The sequence below is a fragment of the Pimephales promelas genome, chromosome 2, assembly GCF_988280905.1.
Source record: "Pimephales promelas chromosome 2, fPimPro1.hap1.1, whole genome shotgun sequence".
In the NCBI taxonomy this organism is placed as follows: Eukaryota; Metazoa; Chordata; class Actinopteri; order Cypriniformes; family Leuciscidae; genus Pimephales; species Pimephales promelas.
This window is the reverse complement of record NC_142770.1, coordinates 37,978,434-38,002,421: the sequence shown is the minus strand read 5'-3', so window position 1 is coordinate 38,002,421 and position 23,988 is coordinate 37,978,434. Positions and strand designations below refer to the sequence as shown.

At 39.2% G+C, this 23,988-nt stretch overlaps 1 long non-coding RNA gene across 2 annotated transcripts in view; it reads right to left on the bottom strand.

Moving 5' to 3' along the window:
• Positions 1 to 3,942: 3,942 nt before the first annotated feature.
• Positions 3,943 to 23,988, bottom strand: part of LOC148997338 (uncharacterized) — a 54,125-nt gene continuing 34,079 nt past the window's right edge. The window contains exons 1-2 of one of the 2 annotated variants that reach the window (XR_016146337.1): positions 7,256 to 7,526; positions 3,943 to 6,015 (exon numbers count right to left, since the gene is read on the bottom strand). This is a non-coding gene — a long non-coding RNA (uncharacterized LOC148997338). Of the gene's footprint in view, positions 6,016 to 7,255; positions 7,527 to 23,988 lie in introns of those variants that run through there. The other variant, XR_016146338.1, reaches the window with a different exon arrangement.

Genomic DNA, 23,988 nt, shown 5'->3' with positions numbered 1-23,988 from the left:
GGAAGGAGTGGTGTTCTGCTTTGTCCTGTCCAGCATTTATTTGAAGAGAGAGTGACGGTAGGTGAAGGGGCCAGTCCTGTACTATCATCAGTCCTTAACCCTTCACACAGTGCACAGGCTCACATCCTCCAGGTATTGGGGAGGCCCTGACACGAGGACCAGGGAGAAAAACTAAATGCTAAAAAAATAAAAGTAAAAAACTAAACACTTTTATTTTACTTTACACAAGTACCAAAACAAGTACAGAGCACTGCCTTTACCCGGTGGTTCACCAAACAGAATTAAACCCCCAAAAAGCGCTAAAAGATCTGAAAGTCCCAGCTCATTTTTGACCAAGTGGGTTTCACACACAAGTAACTAATGAGAACTACAAGCTGGATTAACCCTTGTGCATCCTTATGGACATTTTTGTCCTTATCAGTTTTTTTAATCACTTTACCTGTGTTAATGCTAATTTGGCACAGGTGTGTATTTTTATGAAATTTTACTATTTCACCGCCATTTTCTTAAAAAAAAATTTTTTTTTTTGCATTAGGTACACAAAATACTCCCTATCAGCGCCTTTTGGACAACAATGTCCCCATTGAAACCCCCATTTTTAATCCCAGGGCCATTTAACTATAAAATGATGCAATCTTTGTTAAGACATTTTCTTTGTTTTATTCTGTTGGCAAGGCTCCGAAATTTTTATTTTTACTAATTTTTTTTTTTTTTTTTTTTTTTTACCAGATGGTGCCAGTTGCTTTATTCCTGTTTTCTGCTTATTAACAATAATTGTGTGGGTGGATGTCAGAGTGTGGTTTGTATGTGTGTAATAAATTTTTTTGTGTGTGTAGATGTGTTTGTGTACTTGTAATATTTGAGAGAGAAAAACTCATTTGCAAATCTAAAATCCAATCACTGTGTGCACCAGTGGAGTTTTGCTGACACCCAATGGGGAAAATCTGTTACTGCACCAAAACAAACTCTTACCGAAAGCTCATTTTTTTGAGATCGGCCTATCAAACTCAAATTTGGAACACAAACTATTCAGATGCATGGCTTTGATTTTCTTGCAGTTTTAAAGTTCAACCTGATTTATAAAATATATATAATATATATATATATATATATATATTATAAATCAAATTTTTTTAATAAATAATTTTCATAAACTTATACCTATATAACTTTTTTGGGGATTTACTTATTATTTTAATTAGGCTTTAGTTTACTTTAGTTTGTTTTGGAAGAGTTTTGTTTTGACACAGAAGGGGTAACAGTAGATGGTGGAAGCTGAGAGTTTTTAGCAGCTATAGTGCTATAGTATAGGTATAGAAAGGGGAGCTGGAAGGCAGGTGAAGTTCAGTTTTTTATTTAAAAAAATATGATTTATGAAATATTTTATAAATTATGTTTTTGCACCTGGCTCTGGCTAAATCTACATCTGTCCACTGCAGAGGCTAATAACCACAACCTGGAGGAGGAACTATAAATGTATAAAAGTATAATATAACCTTATAACATTTAGCTACAGTAGATTTTAGTCTTCACTCACCCACTATGCTTGTAAAACATTTTAGGCCATATATGCTAGTGAAAGAGTTGCAATGCAGAGCCCTGCTCATAGCATAGGCTACATAGCTGTAGGCCCTATTCACCAATGTTTTTTACAAATGTTTAATTCTCCCTAACAGCCAGAGTTATTATTTTATTAGTTTTAATTTTTATTGGACCACGTGACTTCCGTTTTTGGTTTATAAACGACAGAAGTTCAAAGACTCTCTTTATTCTTTGTTCAAAAATGAATAACGATAAAATGATCTCCCAAAAAAAAAAACGAAAAACGGGCAGTTTTTAATTGGTTTTTCGTTTTTTGATTCTGACACCAAAAACGGTTATTTGGTTTTTCTATTTGAAACAAAAAACAGAAAAACGATATTTTCGTTTTATAATTACAAACGAATTACGGATTATCCAGAGATCCCCTGACCAATTATTTCTACCTAAAAATGTCTACCTACTTCTAGTTAATTCAAGTCAAAGGAAAACTTTGCATTATATTATTTTACATTGATTTCGTGTTAAATAAATCGTTCGTTACCACATGAAACATATGACCCCTTTTATTTATGGTATAATGATTGTACGTACTTTTAAATTTGAATTGAAAACGCCCTCCTGTGGTAAAATGTATTATTACACCACTGAAACATTTTTTTCTACAGCAGTAACTCTAGAGGAAAACTAGATTAAGAATTATTCTTATAAAGCCCCGTTGATTCAGACGTTTTAATAACAGAAAAAAATATAAGCGCAACAGAATAAAAAATGCAGCGAGAACATTTTAATGTTATTTTAATGTTATTTTGTGTTGAATGTAACAACTATGGACTTTAATCCACGATGTAGTATTTGTTGGCAAATGTAAAACCTAAAGATGAAGTGACTTTGCTGTCACCCGGTGTCTTATTTTGGCTTATTTTAGAATGCTCTAAATTACAGTTTTTCCCCATTCATTTCTATGGGTGCCCATTTTTGACCCAAATACAAGATTAAGAAGGTTTTTTTCCACCCACTTAACATTGTAGAATTGAGTCAAAAAAAAAAAATATTGTGTGTGTTCAGGAGGCAAACTTAGGAAAAGCAGCCAAGTCTTGTACCGCTCAGATCAAGAGAAGTATTTCTTAAAAATAAATCAAAACTATTTTGCCCACATTTGTGCAGAATACGATTTTAGGGTTAAGACGAACATTTGTTTTTATCTGGACGCCCTCCTGTGGTGAACTGTGTGAATTACACTGCTGTCATTTTACCCATAAACATTTAAAGATTTGAGTCAGCGAAATAGATAAATCGACTCTGCAAGAATTCTGGTGTGTGTTCACGTGAAATGAAAAAAGTTCAAACGAATATTATTCTCTCCACGAGCCAAAGGTAACGTTAAGTTAGAGTATAATTTAATATTGAACCAAACATGAATGACGAGTCACGCAGGTCCTGTGCTACTCCGCAGCGGTAAGACCAGAACCAGTATAAAATAGTCCGAATATAAACGCTTATTATAGGTGTACCACAGTGATTCAGGATAAGACAAAGCACGATTTGGACAACTGATGCATGTACTCGCTCACTATATAAACCTTTGAACATTTTGAACACAAAAAGCTAAGCACTAAAACTTTAAAACAAGACAACTTGGTCAGTCGCCCTCCTGTGGTGAATTGTGTGAATTACACTGCTGCAACTTTACAGCTGTGACTGCAGTCAGAGGAAAACTTTGAGTTACAATATTTTGTAACATTTAATAAATTGTTGTTTGCCATGTGACGCAGTAAAATATCTGTCAATTACCTTTCAAATTTTCTATAAATATATTTTACATCCGCGATCAGGAGCGGTTCTAGGGTGAGTGGATATCTGGGGCTTAACCCAGAGAAATCCATGTATGTGTCACGATACAAGAAATAAACTTTAAATAAAATGTTTTTTTTTTTTAATAAGGTGAATATTTCTTGCTAATTAAAATTAAAAATCTCAATGCCACGCACCCTCTTCTTTCCTTGCTGACTCATCTCAGACATGGTTGGCAAGCTCAGCTCTATTATTGTTTTAATAAATAGCATTTACTTAACAACATGATTTTTGTGAGAATAGATAAAAAGAGGTGACTAAAGAATGTCTATAATAACAACAAAAAAATATTGACCCATTCTTCATGCACATGTAAAAAAAGGCCACGAAGTCGATCCAAATGGCGGGGTTTGATTCGTGGTGAAGGTTTAAATCGTGTTCCGTCTTTTCCACGCAAAGTGAATTTTAATTAAATGCAACACATTTAATCTTATGTATTAACTCGTTTCATCTGACTCCATAAAATGAAAAGGTTTATCAATGATATCTGTGCATCATTTAATACGTTAATGTTTGACTATTCCTTTTAACAAATAAAGTCAACGTCTGTTAGAATAGTCAAGTATAACAATTTATTATGTCAGGTAAATGTATTATTACAGTTCCACAAGATAATCAGAGCAAACCATCAATTGTTTTAGGACAAAGGACCTTTACCCAACATATTAACTACATGAGCTGAGCCTTGAAGACACAGCATCATGGGCTGATCTGATACAGAATAGCAGCCCTGAACTCTTGTGCATTTCCCTTAAATAGAGCCAGACCTTACATGATCTAATCACCAAACTACAATGGAAGGTTACTGAATCCCCCTCACCATGCTTACTGGGGGAAGGAGAATTTGCATTCAGACAATCAAGCCAGAAGGTGTTAACTCAAAGGCACACCCTTCTGTGTGCAAGATATTTCTATATTCTTAAAAACCTTATTGCCTTTTCTTTTACTTCTTTGGGAATGAGACATTATTACCAGTCACCCTGAGACTTTCAAAATGATATCAAACACTCCTTAAAGATTATCACATTCACATTAAAACCATATATTCTTGTGTAAGCTTCCTCTGCAAGAGTGTGTGTGTGTGTGTGTGTGTGTGTGTGTGTGTGTTGTTCAAGCAAGGTCCTTTTGTCTTCAGAAGACACTGTTCAGACTGATTACATCAACCAGTTCCAGTTTTCCAGTCTTACAGATTCCCTCCTTGACCCCAATGGGTCAGGTTCAGACACTTTAGGGGTCACAGACACAGTAAGACGTTCGTTGTAATCCTTGGTGTAATTCAACAATTGTCTCTTTGCAATGTTGGCATCTGTTGACGCTCAGAGGGCTTTGTTCACCTGCACAACACCTGTTCTCATCAGGTGTATGTAGCTTGAGTCCAGCAGGTGGACGAGGCGTTCAGGCTTTCTTCTGGTGATGTGAGAAAAAGTTCATAGAGTCAATCTGGACCTTTTGACTTTTCCGGTTGGCGTGTCGTTCCTTCATGAAGACACTCACGTTTTCCTGGCACCTTCCCCATAACGATAATCTGTCCCTTCTTGACCAATCCTGTCACCTCCAGCGGTGCGGTTGTCTGGACAGACCTCAGTGGGTGAATGGGCTCTCTGTGAGGCGTCTGAAAAGCATCTTAAATGTCCGCTTCGCGAATGAAACACATATGTACTTGAACTCATGAAGAAATGCATAGAAACTCATAATACAACGAAACAAAACCATGTCATGTTCAATGTAAAATATCATGTTCTTTTCAGCAAGTGTGCTCATATTTTTCTCAGAGTATTGAATGGTAAGGATGTCTCATATTAAATATCCAATTCTTAAATATATTTTTTGGTCTGAATTCTAAAAAGGAAATGCAGCAAGAGCTCAGTGTACTCAAAACAATCAAATAGATTCTCTGACAAGAAGTCATGTAATAAAAACAACCGACGTTTAATAAATGAATATGTATATAATAATCAGTGTTTGTTAAGGAATCTTCCAATGCAAGCCACTTATGCAAATCTAGGAAGTGACTTGGAACATTCTTAAATGTATTCAAGAATGGAGATTTTTCAGTCCTTGCAACAGGTGTGAGAGTGTGTGAGGGTGTGAGTGCGTCTGTGTGCGAGTTTGAGCGTTTTTGTGAGAGAAAGAGAGAGAGAGTGAGTGTGTGTGTGTGTGTGTGTGTGTGAACAGCGTGTGCTATGTCATGGGATCAGCTTCCCATCCTATATGTGTGAAGCTATCCGGATCTGTGAGTGTGAAGATGCACAATATATCTTTAGTGAAGTGACACTATTGGACTCTATGTCATTTTCATCTTCTTATGATGTTTGTTCAGTCTGGATAGATTTGATCTATTCCGGGTGATGATGCTGTGAGTGTGTAGTGTTGGAGGAGTGTGTTCAGTCAGTGTTCATGTCTAGGAGATGATGGTGGAATTCTACTGTATAACAATTGTGTTGCAAATTTTAGTTCCAGTTCTAAACTGGGAGGCCATCTAATGTAGTGATGTGCTATTGTGAGATGTAAAGGCGTCTTGAATGGTCTTTTCACCCATCTCCCGAATCTCAGGTTACGTTCTAACAATCATGAAGTCCGGTTGTCCCAGCGTCCGTCCTCCGAGGAATTGCAGAAGTAAACCTGACAGAAGCAAATGCAGAGAGAACCAGTTAATTTTGATGTTTTCAACAGTTTCAAATTCAGACATGTGGACACTTTCGTTTGCTTGCTCCATTATCATGTCCATAGCAATTTTAATTCCAGCTGTCTGTCCCATGAAACCGAGTTTCATTGACCAGATCTGAATTATTGCTGTTGTTGCTTCAGTGTGCGACACCTAAACACTGCTCTTGCAGTCAGCCTTCACAGTCTGCCGTCACAGCATTAGAGATCCAAGTTTCCGGGTTTTAAACTTCAAGTTGCTTTCATTACAGCCAGATCTGTGGGCATGAATTATTTCATAGTGCCATTCACACATTTGCTTAGTGATGGTCTCTCGTTACCTCTGATGTTTAGTTCACACCCTCCTTGGATGTGTGTTCAGGAGGCAAACTTAGGAAAAGCTGCCAAGTCTTGTACCGCTCAGATCAAGGGAAGTATTTCTTAAAAATAAATCGAAACTATTTTGCCCACATTTGTCCAGAATACGGTATTAGGGTTAAGACGAACATTTGTTTTTATCTGGACGCCCTCCTGTGGTGAACTGTGTGAATTACACTGCTGCAACTTATTTCTACAGCTGTGACTGCAGTCAGAGGAAAACTTTGAGTTACAATATTTTGTAACTTTTAATAAATTGTTGGTTGCCATGTGACGCAGTAAAACATCTGGCAATTACCTTTCAAATTTTCTATAAATATATTTTGCATCCGCGATCAGGAGCGGTTCTAGGGTGAGTGGATATCTGGGGCTTAACCCAGAGAAATCCATGTATGTGTCACGATACAAGAAATAAACTTTAAATAAAATAGTTTTTTTTTTTTTTTAACAAGGTGAATATCTCTTGCTAATTAAAATCAAAAATCACAATGCCACGCACCCTCTTATTTCCTTGCTGACTCATCTCAGACATGGTTAGCAAGCTCAGCTCTATTATTGTTTTAATAAATAGCATTTACTTAACAACATGATTTTTGTGAGAATAGATAAAAAGAGGTGACTAAAGAATCTCTATAATAACAACAAAAAAAATCTTGACCCATTCTTCATGCACACATTACATTTTAAAGACTAATAAGAAAGACTACCTACCTTACCTTTTGTGTGTGCGCCGCGCGTGCACGTCCTATTGACTGTGCTGCACAAAGTGTTTGACGATCAAAATGTATATCTGACAATCTAAAGAAAGAATTCTAATACTACGATTAAAAGTTACAGATACCTGCTGAAGCTGTTGTATCTTGTTTTAGTAATGGCTGGGGGTGTTTTAATTCCTTTTTCTTTCTTTTTATTTTGGAAGAACTTTGATAGCATCCATTTTACTCGTTCATTACAAAAACACCTGGCTCCAAAATATTCAATTTCATTGGCTGGATCGTACAAGACCGCCGAGCTTCTCATCGATGGTTGGCCAGTTTACATGTCAGTCAGAAGCACTAGCCTGAGTGGGCGGTTCTTGTCGGTTGTGAATGTCAATGCGTATGTTGACGGACGCTGTGATGCGAGAGTCGAGAAATATACATTTAATTAATTAAATTCTCTCAGTGATGGTGTGTACAATGCAAGGAAATAAAAACATTCGGGGCTTTACTGAAAAAACAGCCCCCTTAGCCCACCCCTAGCGCCGCCCCTGTCTGCGATATTCTGTTGAAAATGGAGTTTAATCGCCCTCCTGTGGTGAACTGTGTGAATTACACTGCTGAACCGTATTCAGAGCGCCAGAGGAAAACTGCACTAAACTCTGCACTTACTTTGCATTTATTTCACATTGTTTGATAAATTATTAATTTAAAGCGACATAGTAAAAAAAAAAAATCTAGAAAAGTTCGCTTTTGTTTAATGGAAATATATTCTTATATCTGTAATATCAATTTAAAGACTCACGTCTATGACAACTTGACAATAACAAAGACAGAAATGTCTTTGTTATGACAACTTGACATTAACCAAGAAATCATAACCTGTCACAAATGTCATAACAGGTCTAATTATCAAACTTATTATTATTATTATTATTATTATTATTCTCTTTATTGAACATGTTAAAAAAAACAAAATAAAAAAAACACAACAGCAAAAACTGAATTAAAAGTAAAAATAAATAGTTAATCATCAACATCAAGAAAAAAGATCATCTACAGATGGTCCAAACAACAGAAGTTTAATAACTTAAAGAAGTTATTTAGCTTTGCGTTAACATTACATTACTGTCATATGTGGTTGGTTTTGACTTTGGCCGTCATGACACCATTATAACTGTGACATGAATATTTTACTTGTCCTCAAGTAAAGTGGAATACATTGTACTAGTTATAAAGATGTCATTAAGGGTTATTACACTGTCAAATGTTTTAACAACAGTGTCATTAATATTTCCCCTTACCTCAAGTAAAGTGGAACACGTTGGACTAGGTATAAACATGGCAGGTTGACAGGTTATGATTTCTTGGTTAATGTCAAGTTGTCATAAAATACATTTCTGTCTTTGTTATTGTCAAGTTGTCATAGACGTGAGTCTTTAAATTGATATTACAGATATAAGAATATATTTCCATTAACAAAAGCGAACTTTTCTAGATTTTTTTTTTTACTATGTCGCTTTAAATTAATAATTTATCAAACAATGTGAAATAAATGCAAAGTAAGTGCAGAGTTTAGTGCAGTTTTCCTCTGGCGCTCTGAATACGGTTCAGCAGTGTAATTCACACAGTTCACCACAGGAGGGCGATTAAACTCCATTTTCAACAGAATATCGCAGACAGGGGCGGCGCTAGGGGTGGGCTAAGGGGGCTGTTTTTTCAGTAAAGCCCCGAATGTTTTTATTTCCTTGCATTGTACACACCATCACTGAGAGAATTTAATTAATTAAATGTATATTTCTCGACTCTCGCATCACAGCGTCCGTCAACATACGCATTGACATTCACAACCGACAAGAACCGCCCACTCAGGCTAGTGCTTCTGACTGACATGTAAACTGGCCAACCATCGATGAGAAGCTCGGCGGTCTTGTACGATCCAGCCAATGAAATTGAATATTTTGGAGCCGGGTGTTTTTGTAATGAACGAGTAAAATGGATGCTATCAATGCAAAAAAAGAAAAAAAAAGATAAAGGAATTAAAACACCCCCAGCCATTACTAAAATAAGATACAACAGCTTCAGCAGGTATCTGTAACTTTTAATCGTAGTATTAGATTTCTTTCTTTAGATTGTCAGATATACATTTTGATCGTCAAACACTTTGTGCAGCACAGTCAATAGGACGTGCACGCGCGGCGCACGCACAAAAGGTAAGGTAGGTAGTCTTATTACACTACTTATTACACTACTTTAAAATGTAATGTGTGCATGAAGGTTTATTTAATTTTTTTTTTTGTTATTATAGAGATTCTTTAGTCACCTCTTTTTATCTATTCTCACAAAAATCATGTTGTTAAGTAAATGCTATTTATTAAAACAATAATAGAGCTGAGCTTGCCAACCATGTCTGAGATGAGTCAGCAAGGAAAGAAGAGGGTGCGTGGCATTGTGATTTTTAATTTTAATTAGCAAGAAATATTCACCTTATTAAAAAAAAAAAAAAATTTATTTAAAGTTTATTCCTTGTATCGTGACACATACATGGATTTCTCTGGGTTAAGCCCCAGATATCCACTCACCCTAGAACCGCTCCTGATCGCGGATGTAAAATATATTTATAGAAAATTTGAAATGGTAATTGCCAGATGTTTTACTGCGTCACACATGGCAACCAACAATTTATTAAATGTTACAAAATATTGTAACTCAAAGTTTTCCTCTGACTGCAGTCACAGCTGTAGAAATAAGTTGCAGCAGTGTAATTCACACAATTCACCACAGGAGGGCGACTGGCTAAGTTATCTTGTTTTAAAGTTTTATTGCTTAGTTACTAGCTTTTTGTGTTCAAAATGTTCAAAGGTTTATATAATGAGCGGGTACATGTATCAGTTGTCCAAATCGTGCTTTGTCTTATCCTGAATCACCGTGGTACACCTATAATAAGCGTTTATATTCGGACTATTTTATACTGGTTCTGGTCTTACCGCTGCGGAGCAGCACAGGACCTGCGTGACTGGTCATTCATGTTTGGTTCAATATTAAATTATACTCTAACTTAACGTTACCTTTGGCTCGTGGAGAGAATAATATTCGTTTGAACTTTTTTCTTTTTTTACGTGAACACACACCAGAATTCTTGCAGAGTCGATTTATCTATTTCGCTGACTCAAATCTTTAAATGTTTATGGGTAAAATAACAGTAGTGTAATTCACACAGTTCACCACAGGAGGGCGTCCAGATAAAAACAAATGTTCGTCTTAACCCTAAAACCGTATTTTGGACAAATGTGGGCAAAATAGTTTTGATTTATTTTTAAGAAATACTTCCCTTGATCTGAGCGGTACAAGACTTGGCTGCTTTTCCTAAGTTTGCCTCCTGAACACACACAATATTTTTTTTTTTTTTTTTTTTTAATTTATTTTCTTTTTGACTCAATTCTACAATGGGTGGGTGGAAATTCTCAATTCTACAGTGGGTGGAAAAAAACCTTCTTAATCTTGTATTTGGGTCAAAAATGGGCACCCATAGAAATGAATGGGGAAAAACTGTAATTTAGAGCATTCTAAAATAAGCCAAAATAAGACACCGGGTGACAGCAAAGTCACTTCATCTTTAGGTTTTACATTTGCCAACAAATAGCCTACTACATTGTGGATTAAAGTCCATATTTTGTTACATTCAACACAAAATAACATTAAAATGTTCTCGCTTCATTTTTTATTCTGTTGCGCTTATATTTTTTTTCTGTTATTAAAACGTCTGAATCAACGGGGCTTTATAAGAATAATTCTTAATCAAGCTAGTTTTCCTCTAGAGTTGCTGCTGTAGAAAAAATTTTTCAGTGGTGTAATTAATACATTTTACCACAGGAGGGCGTTTTCAATTCAAATTTAAAAGTACGTACAATTATTATACCATAAATAAAAGGGGTCATATGTTTCATGTGGTAACGAACGATTTATTTAACACGAAATCAATGTAAAATAATGTAATGCAAAGTTTTCCTTTGACTTGAATTAACTAGAAGTAGGTAGACATTTTTAGGTAGAAATAATTAACAGGAGTGTCATTCTCACCCACTGGAGCGTGTTAACGCAAACGTGTAAGTTTCACGTTTGAGGGGGTTAAACCGTGACATCTACACATTTTCCAAAGTGGACTATTTAGGCTGCTTTGGCGTGGATCGAGGCAAATGAATCCTTTTCACCTTGAAAATAATAAATGTTTTTTGCATTTTAAATAATAGACCATTTCTCAGTGATCGTCAATAAAAAAAAAAATCAATTTTTCTTGGTTTAATGAAAACCAATAGGTCGTTATGGTAAGTTTCAGTTTAAGTGTAAGTTTCACGTTTGAGGGGGTTTAAACCGTGACATCTAGGCCTACACGTTTTCAAAAGTGGACCAACATGATTATTTCACGTCTTGTCGTGATACTGGGTTGAAGAAATGTTGTTTTGGCCACTTTGTTTGATATAATCACAACAATTGAACATAAGCAAGAAAGGGATTTGAACTCAGATCTTCTTGATTAAAGCCCAACGCTTGATCAATTGAGCCACTGAATCTGTTGAGTTCAAACGTGTATTGAATGAATTTTTATTGACGGTTTGGTTTTATTTGTTGGAAAAATAAATATAGAAATATAATTTGACACAAGAGGGAAGCATAGCCCTATTTCTGGTTTTGAGTTTAAACTAAACCGTGACATCTACACATTTTCCAAAGTGGACCAACATGATTATGTCACGTCTTGTCGTGATACCGGGTTGGGCACTGAAGTTACAGGAGTTTCTTCCCGTTGCTAACGGAACTAGGTCGAGTATTTAAAAGGTTATGGTTAACACGGTTAACATGGTTTAACGTCGATGTAATACGTTGTTTTAGCGTACCTTTTGCTTAAACGAGGAGCTGGGGGACACCCAAGAAAATAGACATTAGGCTGCTTCATTAAAAATGTGACATTTATACGTTTTCTTCGGCGTGGATCCAGGCAAATGAATCCTTTTCACCTTGAAAATAATAAATGTTGTTTTTTTTTGCATTTTAAATAATAGAACATTTATGATGGACAGATGCACTTTTATGATGGATAGATGCACTTTTATGATGGACAGATGCACTTTTATGATGGACAGATGCACTTTTATGATGGACAGATGCACTTTTATGATGGATAGATGCACTTTTATGATGGACAGATGCACTTTTATGATGGACAGATGCACTTTTATGATGGACAGATGCACTTTTATGATGGACAGATGCACTTTTATGATGGACAGATGAACATTTATGATGGACAGATGCACTTTTATGATGGACAGATGCACTTTTATGATGGACAGATGCACTTTAATGATGGATAGATAGTTATTTCAGGTGGGGATCATCAACATTTGCTTCTTAGACATCATAAAGACTGTAAAAGTACAAAAGTTAGAAAACATATATAGGGTCCTATGGGCAGGAGTTCCAGTGATCCAATGTCACAATTTATTTTTACATTTTTTGGTGTTCATTTGAGTGTTTATGCACTATACATCATCTAATCATGACTTGATGATGAATTTAGGGTCTCAGGTATATCTACCATAAGGGAGCGCGTCTTGTTCCACTCGTAGAGTGGGAGCATTCGTGGAATTTCCAGAGAGTTGGGGGCATCAAATCCAGGTTTCACCTCCTGTATCATGATCCCACCGGTCCAGTTCACCACACTTGAGCCATGAATGTTTGTTGTTATTTTGTTCAGATTGTCCCACTCGAGATGAAACACATTCCCTCACCAGTAGTAATAATAATAATAATGAAAGTATAGTTAATTAATTATTAAACATAACATTTTTTTTTTCAACTTAACAGAAATCTGGAGAGACCATTATCTGTCAGTTAATGTGGGCTTCCATAATGCTAAATGCTCTTCACCAAGAAAGACCTTTCTAATTGTGTGTTGGTGCATGGTGTAGGCTATGTATTTGTGTAGTTAGTTTAAAAATGTATGTTAAATAAACCTCACATTACCAGTGAATCCTAATTACATGATGTGATTTTTAATTAATGCATATTTTTGAACACGTATCTTAAAATGTATTATTTAATTAAAATATCTATGTTATATTTTTAATGTGCAACAAGTGAACATTGGGAACAAGCTCAACATGTGCTCAACATTAATTTACATAGCCAGTTATGAAAAATGGAGGAGATCTATCAAATCGAAAACTAAAGGAGAAAAACAGACTGCCTATAAATGTGCTTTTTTGCTTTTTTGGATATCCAGGGTGGCAACCAATATAGTCAGAAAATACATACATGTGACAATATTTCAGGTGGGGATCATCAACATTTGCTTCTTAGACATCCTAAAGACTGTAAAAATACAAAAGTTAGAAAACATATATCAGAAGGGTCCATAGGGGAGGAGTTCCAGTGATCTAATGTCACCATTTTTTGACATTTTTTGGTGTTTATTTGAGTTTTTATGCACTATACATCATCTAATCAAGACAATCCTCATATCTATCAATTCCTCATGCAAAGACGAAGAGAAAATGGGGTAGATTGTGTCTGTAGGATGTATTGTTCAGATTCTATGTAGATTTAAAGTTTTCATTTTCCGCAGCCAAAAATCAAGCACGGACACAAAAGATGATACAAAAAATCACATATGGGACAAAAATTTGCGCGGGGAACATCAAAATTCCTTTTCTAGACACCTTAAGGATTACAAAAAACTAGGTTAAAAAATATATATCTTTCGGGTGCAGGTGAACCCCCCCTTCCTACCAGACTATAAGACAAGTTGGTATCTAAGAGAAAGTATGCCTGTCACATGTAGACTCTGCTGCATAAGATGATAAAGTTCTATCATAGTTATTCTGCATGATTCAGTTTCTATATTACCGAAGATACCACATATTGGCGACGAGGATATTGGAAGGATGAAAAATATGTCAGTTTGAAGACGGATGCTACAGGGTGAGCTGACGGGAGAGAGAGGGGCTAGCAATTGACCGGAGGATTCACGAGAAAAAAAAAAAGCAAAGATGGCTACGATGATAGGCACTCTGTCGGCTTTTGACGTGAAGGAGCAGACGTGGGAAGAGTATTGTGAGATACCAGAACAGTTTTTTGAAGCTAACGGAATTGACGATGGAGATAAGCAGAGAGCTATCCTCATCAATGTGGTGGGACCAGCCACATACAAGCTCATGAGGAACCTGGTGAGTCCAGATAAACCCAGCTCTAAAACTTACGGTCAGTTGAAAACTTTAATGAAAGAGCACTTCAACCCCAAACCGAGTGAGATAGTTCAGAGATACAAATTTGACTCGCGCTCCCGCCAGCCTACAGAGACCGTCAGTGTGTATGTAGCTGAATTGAGACGATTAGCACATGATTGTAACTATGGTGCAACACTGGAACAGATGTTGAGAGACCGACTGGTATGCGGTATTAATGATGACAGGATTCAAAGACGCTTGCTATCCGAAACAGACTTGACGTTTAAGAGAGAGTATTCCAAATTGCAGTAGCTGCGGAGGCCGCTAGTAAAAACGTTCAAGATCTCCATACAGCACCGTTAGCATGCAACAGTGTGAGGACAGAGGGTGCGCTGAAAAAGGAGAGTGAATGGAAAAAAAAAGATAAAGAATGCTACCGATGTCATGGGAAGCAACACAACGCGGCTGCGTGTAAATTTAAGGAGGCAAAGTGTCACTGTTGCGGAAAAGTTGGGCACATAGCCAAGTCTTGCCGTAATAGAAATAAAGAAAGTGCCAGCTACAACGAGAAGAAAGCATGCAGAGCAGAGAAAACATACCGAGCAGAGCGGCGTCCACGTCCACATCGATCCTATAATGTAGAGTGTGAAAAGCAAGATGCTAATGAATCTGAGGAGGAAGTGTTCACATTGAACTGCATGGAAACGGAAACATCAATTCAGAGGATAAAACCGTTTGAAGTGACAATGGCAGTGAATGAGAAGACGGTACATTTTGAAATTGATACAGGATGCAGTGTAAGCATAATGAATGAGCTGAAGTTCAATGAGTTGTGGAATGAAGGACAACGACCACAAATAATACAAACTAAACTTGTACTTAAGTCATATACAGGGGAGAAAATCAAAGTAGTGGGGGTGGCCAAAGTGAAAGTAAACTATGAGAAGCAAGTGAAGACATTGCCCCTAGTGGTGGTTAAAGGTACAAGACCTAGCTTGTTAGGAAGAGGATGGCTAGAGGCTCTAAAATTGAAGTGGGAAGAAATAAAAAATGTGAGAACAGAGGTACAGAGCCTACCGCAAGTACTCATGAGAAATGAGGAAGTTTTCAAGCAGGAGTTAGGCATGTTGAAAGGCATGAAAGCAACCATTCGGGTGTCTGCTGAAGCACAGCCTAAATTCTATCAGCCCCGCTCAGTTCCGTATGCCATGAGGGCAAAAGTAGAAGCGGAGATAGATCGGCTGCTGAAGGAGGACATTATAGCTCCTGTTAAATACGCCGAATGGGCCGCGCCCATAGTTCCTGTCCTTAAGCCAGATGGTTCGGTCAGAATATGCGGAGATTACAAGCTAACCGTTAACAGTGCCTCCTCACTAGAGCAATACCCTATTCCCCGTGTTGAAGACCTGTTCAATACTCTGGCAGGAGGGAAACAGTTCACCAAACTCGTTTAAGCCACGCCTATCAACAGATTGTAATGGATGATGCCTCAAAGAAGTACCTCACAATAAACACACATCGAGGATTCACCTACAATAGGCTTCCTTTCGGAGTCTCGTCAGCTCCCGCCATCTTCCAGCGAACGATGGAAAATCTGTTACAAGGCCTTCCAAGGGTAGCTGTGTACTTAGACGACATCATTCTGACAGGGAGAGATGAAGCTGAACACCTGAGTACGCTGGAGGAGGTACTTAGGCGTTTGAAAGACGCTGGCCTGCGACTTCACAGAAACAAATGTGTGTTCCAGCAAAATGAGGTAGAATACCTAGGACACGTGGTGAATGCTGAAGGCTTACATCCAGTGAAGAGCAAGGTGAGGGCCATAGAGGAGCACCACCACCAACCACAGTAACTGAGCTAAAGGCCTATTTAGGTCTCTTGAATTACTACAACAAGTTCCTCCCTAGTCTAGCTACACGCTTAGCCCCGTTACATAAGCTGCTAAGGAAGGATGTTGTGTGGGTCTGGAACAAAGAACAGGAAGAAGCTTTCCAGAACTCAAAACAGTTGCTGAAGTCGGCTAAAGTCCTGAGTCACTATTCAGCAGACAAAGAGTTACTGCTCGCCTGTGACGCCTCACCATACGGGCTAGGCGCCGTGCTGTCACATGTCATGGAAGACGGTAGTGAAAAAACCTTTGGGCTTCATGTCGCACACGCTAACACCAGCAGAGAAGCGCTACTCACAGCTTGATAAGGAGGGGTTAGCTATCATGTTCGGGATTAAGAGGTTTCACAAGTACATCTACGGACGAACATTCACAATCAGCACCGACCACAAACCACTGATATCACTCTTTCATGAGAAAAAGCCAGTACCTCAGATGGGGTCACCAAGAGTGCAGAGGTGGGCAACTCTCCTCAGAGCGTATGAGTACAAAATCATATACAAACCTGGGCAGGGACATGCAAATGCAGACGCGCTGAGCAGGTTACCATTGCCACAAACAGGGGAAGAGGACGAGTCTGACCAGGTCTTCATGTTGGAGGTAATGGAGGACCCACCAATCACGACAAAACAGGTCAGACAGTGGACCGATAAGGATGAAACACTCTCCCAAGTGCGAGGCTGGTGTCTGAAAGGATGGCCAAGGGAGGTAGATGCACAGTACAAACCCTACAGTCAGAGGAAACTGGAGCTGAGTGTGAAAGATGGGTGTGTGCTCTGGGGGGCAAGAGTGGTCGTTCCACAGAGAGGTAGGAAAGCCATATTAAAACAGCTACACCACACACACCCAGGAATATGTAGAATGAAGGGTTTAGCACGTTCATACGTCTGGTGGCCAGGGATGGACTCCGAAATTGATAAGGAAGTGCAGTCCTGCCACACATGCCAGGAGAACAGAAATCCTCCAGCAGGAGCACCACTACATCCATGGGAGTGGCCGGAGACACCCTGGAGCAGATTGCATGTGGATTACGCTGGCCCTTTTCTAGGGAAAATGTTCCTTATCATTGTAGATGCACACTCAAAATGGATTGACGTGTACCCAGCAAGTACAGCAACCAGTCAAGTTACCATTGAAAAGCTCAGACAGTGCTTCAGCATACATGGTCTGCCTCAAACCTTAGTATCAGACAATGGAACTTGCTTCACAAGCCAAGACTTTCAAGCATTCCTAAAACAGAATGGAATACAGCACATAACATCTGCACCATTCCACCCAGCATCGAACGGTCTAGCGGAAAGAGCTGTACAGTCGTTCAAACAAGGAATAAAGAAAATAAAGGGGGACACTTTGGAAACAAGAGTCGCTAGATTTTTGTTTAATTACAGAATCACCCCGCAAACCACGACTGGATTGTCACCAGCGGAAATGCTTATGTCCCGAAGGCTACGCTCAACACTGGATCTTCTGCTGCCGGATGTGAAGTCAAAGATTCGGAAGAAACAACTCAAGTAGAAGGAACAACATGACACACACAGTAAGTGGAGGAGTTTTTCACCTGGGGATGATGTGTACACCAGAAATTACAGTCATGGTCCTCGTTGGATACCGGCTGTCGTTGAAGAGAACACCGGACCTGTATCTTATAGACCATTTCACAAGATGTAAACAACACTGGTCCAGAAGCACTTCCTGTTTCATTTTTTTAACACTACATAAGAGCTGGGATAAAATACAACCAACAGAACATATAAAACTGAATCAAAAAGTTAAACAAACATCTTTAAGATGTTTTCTTTACATGTGAAATAAAGAAAACAGTTACAAACTGAAACAGGAAGTGCTTCTGGACCAGTGTTGTTTACATCTTGTGAAATGGTCTATACTGTACAGACGGGAGATGGAAGAGTCATTAGGCGCCATGTTGATCAAATCAGAAAACGCCATGAATCGCCGACACATGAGAGGTTGGAGGAGCCTATCACTCTTCAGGTTTCCGAGACAGGACTGGAGGCCTTGCCTGCAGACTCTGCCGTCACCATTGTGCAGAGAGAGAAAATGACTGCTGGTGAGACAGACCAAGCACACTCCTCCGTGGTTGAACAGACAAAAGCAGGAGTAGATTCACTTTCTGGGCTGCGTCGTTCCGAGCGCATAAGACAGACTCCTGCTTATCTGAAAGACTTTGTGAAATAGTAGTGAGATCCCTCAAGTCAGAGCAAGAATGAGGATGGCAGTCTACCCACCTTCCTAGTTTTTTCCTTTCTCTTTTAACTCTGTTCATGGAGTTATTTTTTCATTGTGAAAAAAAAAAAGTTATTGTAAATATGTGTCCTCTTAAGGGGGGAGGGATGTGGTATACTGAGATTTATGTTGTAGTTAACAGCAGTTCCTCTCCACTCCACAAGAGGTGCAGTTGAGCTTCGGGATCATGTGGGGGTTCCAGGGTAGAGTAAGACAAGTTGGTATCTAAGAGAAAGTATGCCTGTCACATGTAGATACTCTGCTGCATAAGATAATAAAGTTCTATCATAGTTATTCCGCATGATTCAGTTTCTATATTACCGAAGATACCACAGTCTGGAAGGAAAACCATGTGCATTCACTGTTGTACACGTATGTGCTGTGCACATGATAAAATTGCTTTGAAAGGCGAAAATTGTAAAGGCTAAGTGCACCAAAGAAATTAAGAACTTGTTTCTGCATTCATTTGCACTAATACAGAATGCCACCTCACTGGCTGAGATCAAATCTTTGTTGCAAGACATTTGCATAGTTTTTCCCCAAAGAGATGCTTTGTCCATCCTTGATTGTCTGAAGACACTGCAGATTAAAATACACAATCAGCCTGTCTTTGCTGATGTTGATGTCAATGAAACACCTCTGGAAGGATTAGCTAATGAAACAACTCCAAAAACAATTGTTCATGACTCCCCATTTGCAAAACTCTTTGAAAAAATACTAGTAGATGCACAAAACGAACAAAGCAGTGATACAGCTCAAGCCAATCCATGTAAGTAAACATCTGGGAAAAACTCGAGACACAAATGCACAGGTTGAAAACTGGTTTCGAACAACAAAGTGCATCGTGCAGAAGAACAAACTCCACAGAAGACCAGAAATTTATTTGTGGTAGAATGCGTGGTGTCACCGTTTATGCAATTCAGCAAAACACGGTAAATGAGAAAGAAACAAATGACAGCAAAATCAAACTACCTCTTAGTCAAGAGGAGAAATGGCAGAAAGGCAGACAGAAAAAGGAGGCAAAATACTACAACCCACCAACAAATATGACATGCATGGAAAGCATCTACACTTCCTCTCCCTGGTGCGGGAAGGGCCAAATAGAAACAAAAAAAACTATAGAATTGGCTAACAGCTGCACAATTGATAACCTGCTGTACTTCATTTTCTTAGCAATGAAGTCCAGACCTTCACTCTTAGGTGAAATTGAGAGTAAGCAGGTCCATGACAAATGCTTCAAGCTATTATTGAAGGTCTATCAGCATTTCATGCTTCAACAGTGGCCCCAGGGAAAAAATATCTTGGCTTCGAGAAACATCAAAATTTTTCCATGGAAATGTTCCCATCTTGACTACGTACATCAGACCAAAAGACAATATATATGTAATGGGCATGATTGTCCTAACCCGACAAAAGAGTACCCAGATGATACTGTTGTTGCTGTCCTGTGAGTACTGTGAAGTGTACATTTCTAATGAATGTAAGAGCAGTCTACAGAACTGTATTGACATTTGTCATTTAACAATTTCTTTTGCCGTTATAGGTGCAATGACTTCTCTACATTACAACAGTCATTACAAAACTGGTCTTTGCCAAGTCACAGTTTTCCATGCACAGAATCAAGGTAACACAAAAGTTAAAATCTGTACAATAACTATATTAAATTAACAATTTGTTATTGTTTACTAAAATGTAAACCGTTCATGTGAGATATTAAAGTGGTGAAAATAGTGTGTGAAACAAATGTACATGTTTCCAACAAACCAAAAATGTATTTTCAAAGGCAAGAGCTGGGGTCTCATTTATAAAGCGCGCGTACGCACTAAACGGGTCTGGACACGTACGTACGCCAGTTTCCACGTAAAGCTAGTGATCTATAAAAACTTGACGGGAGAATGTGCGCAGCTTTAAGCAAACTTTGAGCCGATTACATGAATGTGTATTATATTATCATCTTGCTAAATAGCTAGTTAAGCTAATCGCTAATTAACGATCATTCTAGGTAAACTTGCAAACTCACTTGGTTTACACTATTTTTAAACGAAATGCCAAATATATTTTTTGATTTAGATAGTTTCACTCCTTATTTAGTGTGTATTGAGCTAGTTTCTACCTTTGCTCTAGCTAGCCTCAAAGCATCTGAAGAGTAACTGCTTGTTCATCATGTACAACCTCCTGCACAACTTTCACCTAACGTTAGTATGCATGGAAGGTAGCAACTCTTAAGCTAACTAGTTAGACAGTGATTGATATACGGTTTGAAAGTGTGACCCAGTTGGTTGTTGCACTACACGTTTAGCTTGCAAACTCAGCTACACAGGGCTCCAGATATGTTTACAATCTAGCCGAGGTCTAGAGCTGACAAGGTAAATTGCAGGTCTAGGACTAACTCTTACATTAACAACCTACAAATATGTGTGTCTGTACTGGTAATTATTTTTTCTTTTAAATCAGAGCATGGAAAACTGACCACAGGTAAGCCATTGAAAATTAATGATTTAGTATTTCACTATAATTTCTTGTAAACTTACATTTAAGTACAAGATAGTTATTTTAAATATGCTTGTACATATAAACTAAAATCCCTTTCCAGTTAAATACAGCTGAGACACAGGAGAGGGCACGGCAACTTGCCCTGATTTCATCAATAATTCCTCAAGAACAGCGACAGGGCAGCCAGAGTGAAATGGCCAATTCATCCAGGCCGCAGGAAGTCTGACTGACACAGACCTCCCATCAGACATCTTAGTTAATTTACCACCATATATTTATTTAGAACACTAATTGTTATTATTAAAAAAACTAAATCTATGGTTTTGAATTAACTTATTGGTTATAGTACCATTGAGAAACCAGTCTAGGTGACATAATCTGGACGGGTTTTGTCGTGGGAATTTTTTTTCTTTCCAGGCAATGGTTACACTGACGACGATTATACAAAACCTACACAAAACAATTTAAACGTTCAATCCAAATAGCCTCATGCCAAAATTATCCTAACCACCCTCAGGAGTGGCTGCCCAATATGCCTTTCCCCTGTGAGCTTCTGCCATATGCAGTATCTGACCAAACTGTGAATTTAACCTTTATCTCCGAAGGAAAGTTGCATCAGAAGCCTGACGATTTTTTTGCTACACCACCTCAGACCCCAATGGATAATTCCACTTCTGACCTGTAGGGCGACCGCAGAGGAAAAGTTCTTTGGTGTTGCTTTAATTCATTTTGGAATTAAGGTAATGTACAATACATAAATTGACGCTTCGATTAGGTAAAATAGGTAAGCAACAGAGAATGGTAACATACATCTGGGTCCTCAACTCCCTCATTACCTCTCCTTCACCTCGTCACTGTAGCTGATGTGTGGTGAGCGCTCATCCAGGTGAGAGCTACACATTGGTTGTGATGTGCCACCCCTCTTATCTCGAGCACCTCAAACTTCTAATTTATGGAACAGTATATAAATGCTATATTATTTGTTATTCCACATATCCATTTTTTTCAATCATGTTAAATTTTACCAGGTGGAAATGGGAGGAAAAAAATGTCTGCTATCCCCTTGGAGGCTGAGGGCTACACTGGTGCTATGCTCCGGAAAGTTTCAGGTGGTGGGAAAGGCACTCTTTACATAATGCCTCTTCAGGATGTGTTGGACCTCTCACCACTCCCAGCAAACGCTCCAGAGTTTGGTTTGATGCCCAAGGCCAGTTGCAAGGACTGTTTTGCAGAGATGCCTCTCCAGATGTTGGCTCTACATGACTGTAAATGTGCTAGCCAGACCAGCTCAGACCTGAAGGTGAACTTTTTTCTAGATTTTGGGATATTAAATGTCTAAAATTAACTCTGTGTGAATGTCTCAAACTTGAAATGTGGTTTTGGATGAAAACTTCAAGGTTCAAAAGACACAGTAAACGTTTATTTCCGTAAAAACTGCAAACTGTTCAAAGGGCTTTAAACGATTTCAGACGATGAATAAGGGTCTTATCAAGCGAAGCGATCGCTCATTTAATTAACAAATAACAAAGTTTTAGTTCCCTTTCGAAGGGAACTCAACAATACGTCGAATGACGCAATGGAACGCCTCAGGCGTGACAGGTGTCTGAAATCAAATATCAACTCACAGTTATCAGGTTGACCGGCGACAGCCCGTGCATCATCAGCTTGAATGATAAGCACGTCAATCTGGATGTATAAGAAGGCGCCTTGAAACCGTGACAACATCTTTTCGTCTTCAGGGACTGTTTGTCTGTGTGATAGTATCAACGATTAGGCGCGCAGAGACGTGGAGAAACACTTTGCGCGAGTGTGCCGACTTGTGTCCAGATATTTGACACCGGAGGATTCACACGATCTGTGCGTGTTCTGCCTGAGAGAAGAGCATGCGCGGGAAGCTCTCGAGGGAGTTTTTTGCGCGAACTGAGAGTTTTCCTTTCAGAACTCTCTGCTCTCGTCTGACCCACTTCTCGAGGGAAGTGGGCGCGGCATCTGAACCCAGCGGTTCCGGTTCCCGCTCGGGCTGAGGCTCAGTGGCGGTTGAGCTCGTGGAGCTTTCAGATGGAGCTGGCAGATTATCGGGAGAGGGGCGTTAACCTCGCGGATGATCTACCAGCTGACGAGGGTGAGTTACAGATTAATGTTGAACATCTAAGAAGAGAGAAAATGAGCTCTCTCTCTCTTTGGTGAATCTGTAACTGTTCTCTTCGGGGAGGGCAGGAGTTGGCTGCAATATATATATATATATATATATATATATATATATATATACTGTATATAGAAAAAGATGTCAGTTTGGTTGAGACCGAACCATTTCAGCCCTCCTGCCCAGTGTACGCTGAGCTGGTTGACATTATGGGGCGCGCCACAGACAGATTGCTGTTGCAGTGGAGGCGCGTCTGCGAGGAACCCGCTCATGGTATTTTGGATGGCTGGTTCCTCCCCACCCATAAGCCACCAGCCCGGATGAGCCTTCCATTCCTTTCCGATCTCCACGCTGGGATCGAGAGGGTATGGAAGAATCCGTTCTCCTCACGTCTCTATCTGCATCAGCGGGCTAGTTTCGCTGCTGTGGAGGGAGTCGTGGAGCACGGATAAGTGTCGATGCCGCCAGTGCACGAGACGTTGGCTAACTATCTCGTCTCTGGTTGGTCCTCTTCACTAAGAGCTCTGACCCTGTCATCCAAGCTGCTCAAGACATCTTCATGCTTGAATGACAGAGCGTACATGGCAGCAGGTCAGGCAGGTGCGGTTCTGCACGCCCTTGTGGTCCTCGGGCCTACCAGACTGATCTGCTGCGGGACTCCGGGCCACCAAGCAATCTGCTGTTCCGTCGGTGCTATGGTGGCCACGGAGAGACATCTGTGGGAGCTCCCACATGCTGTGATCGCTGGGTTACAGGCTTCACCAGGCCTTCCTGGTTATGAGCTCCCACATACTGTGGTCGCCAGGTTAAAGGCCTCACCAGGCCTTCCTGGTCATGAGCTCCCACACACTGTGGTCGCCGGGTTACAGGCCTCACCAGGCC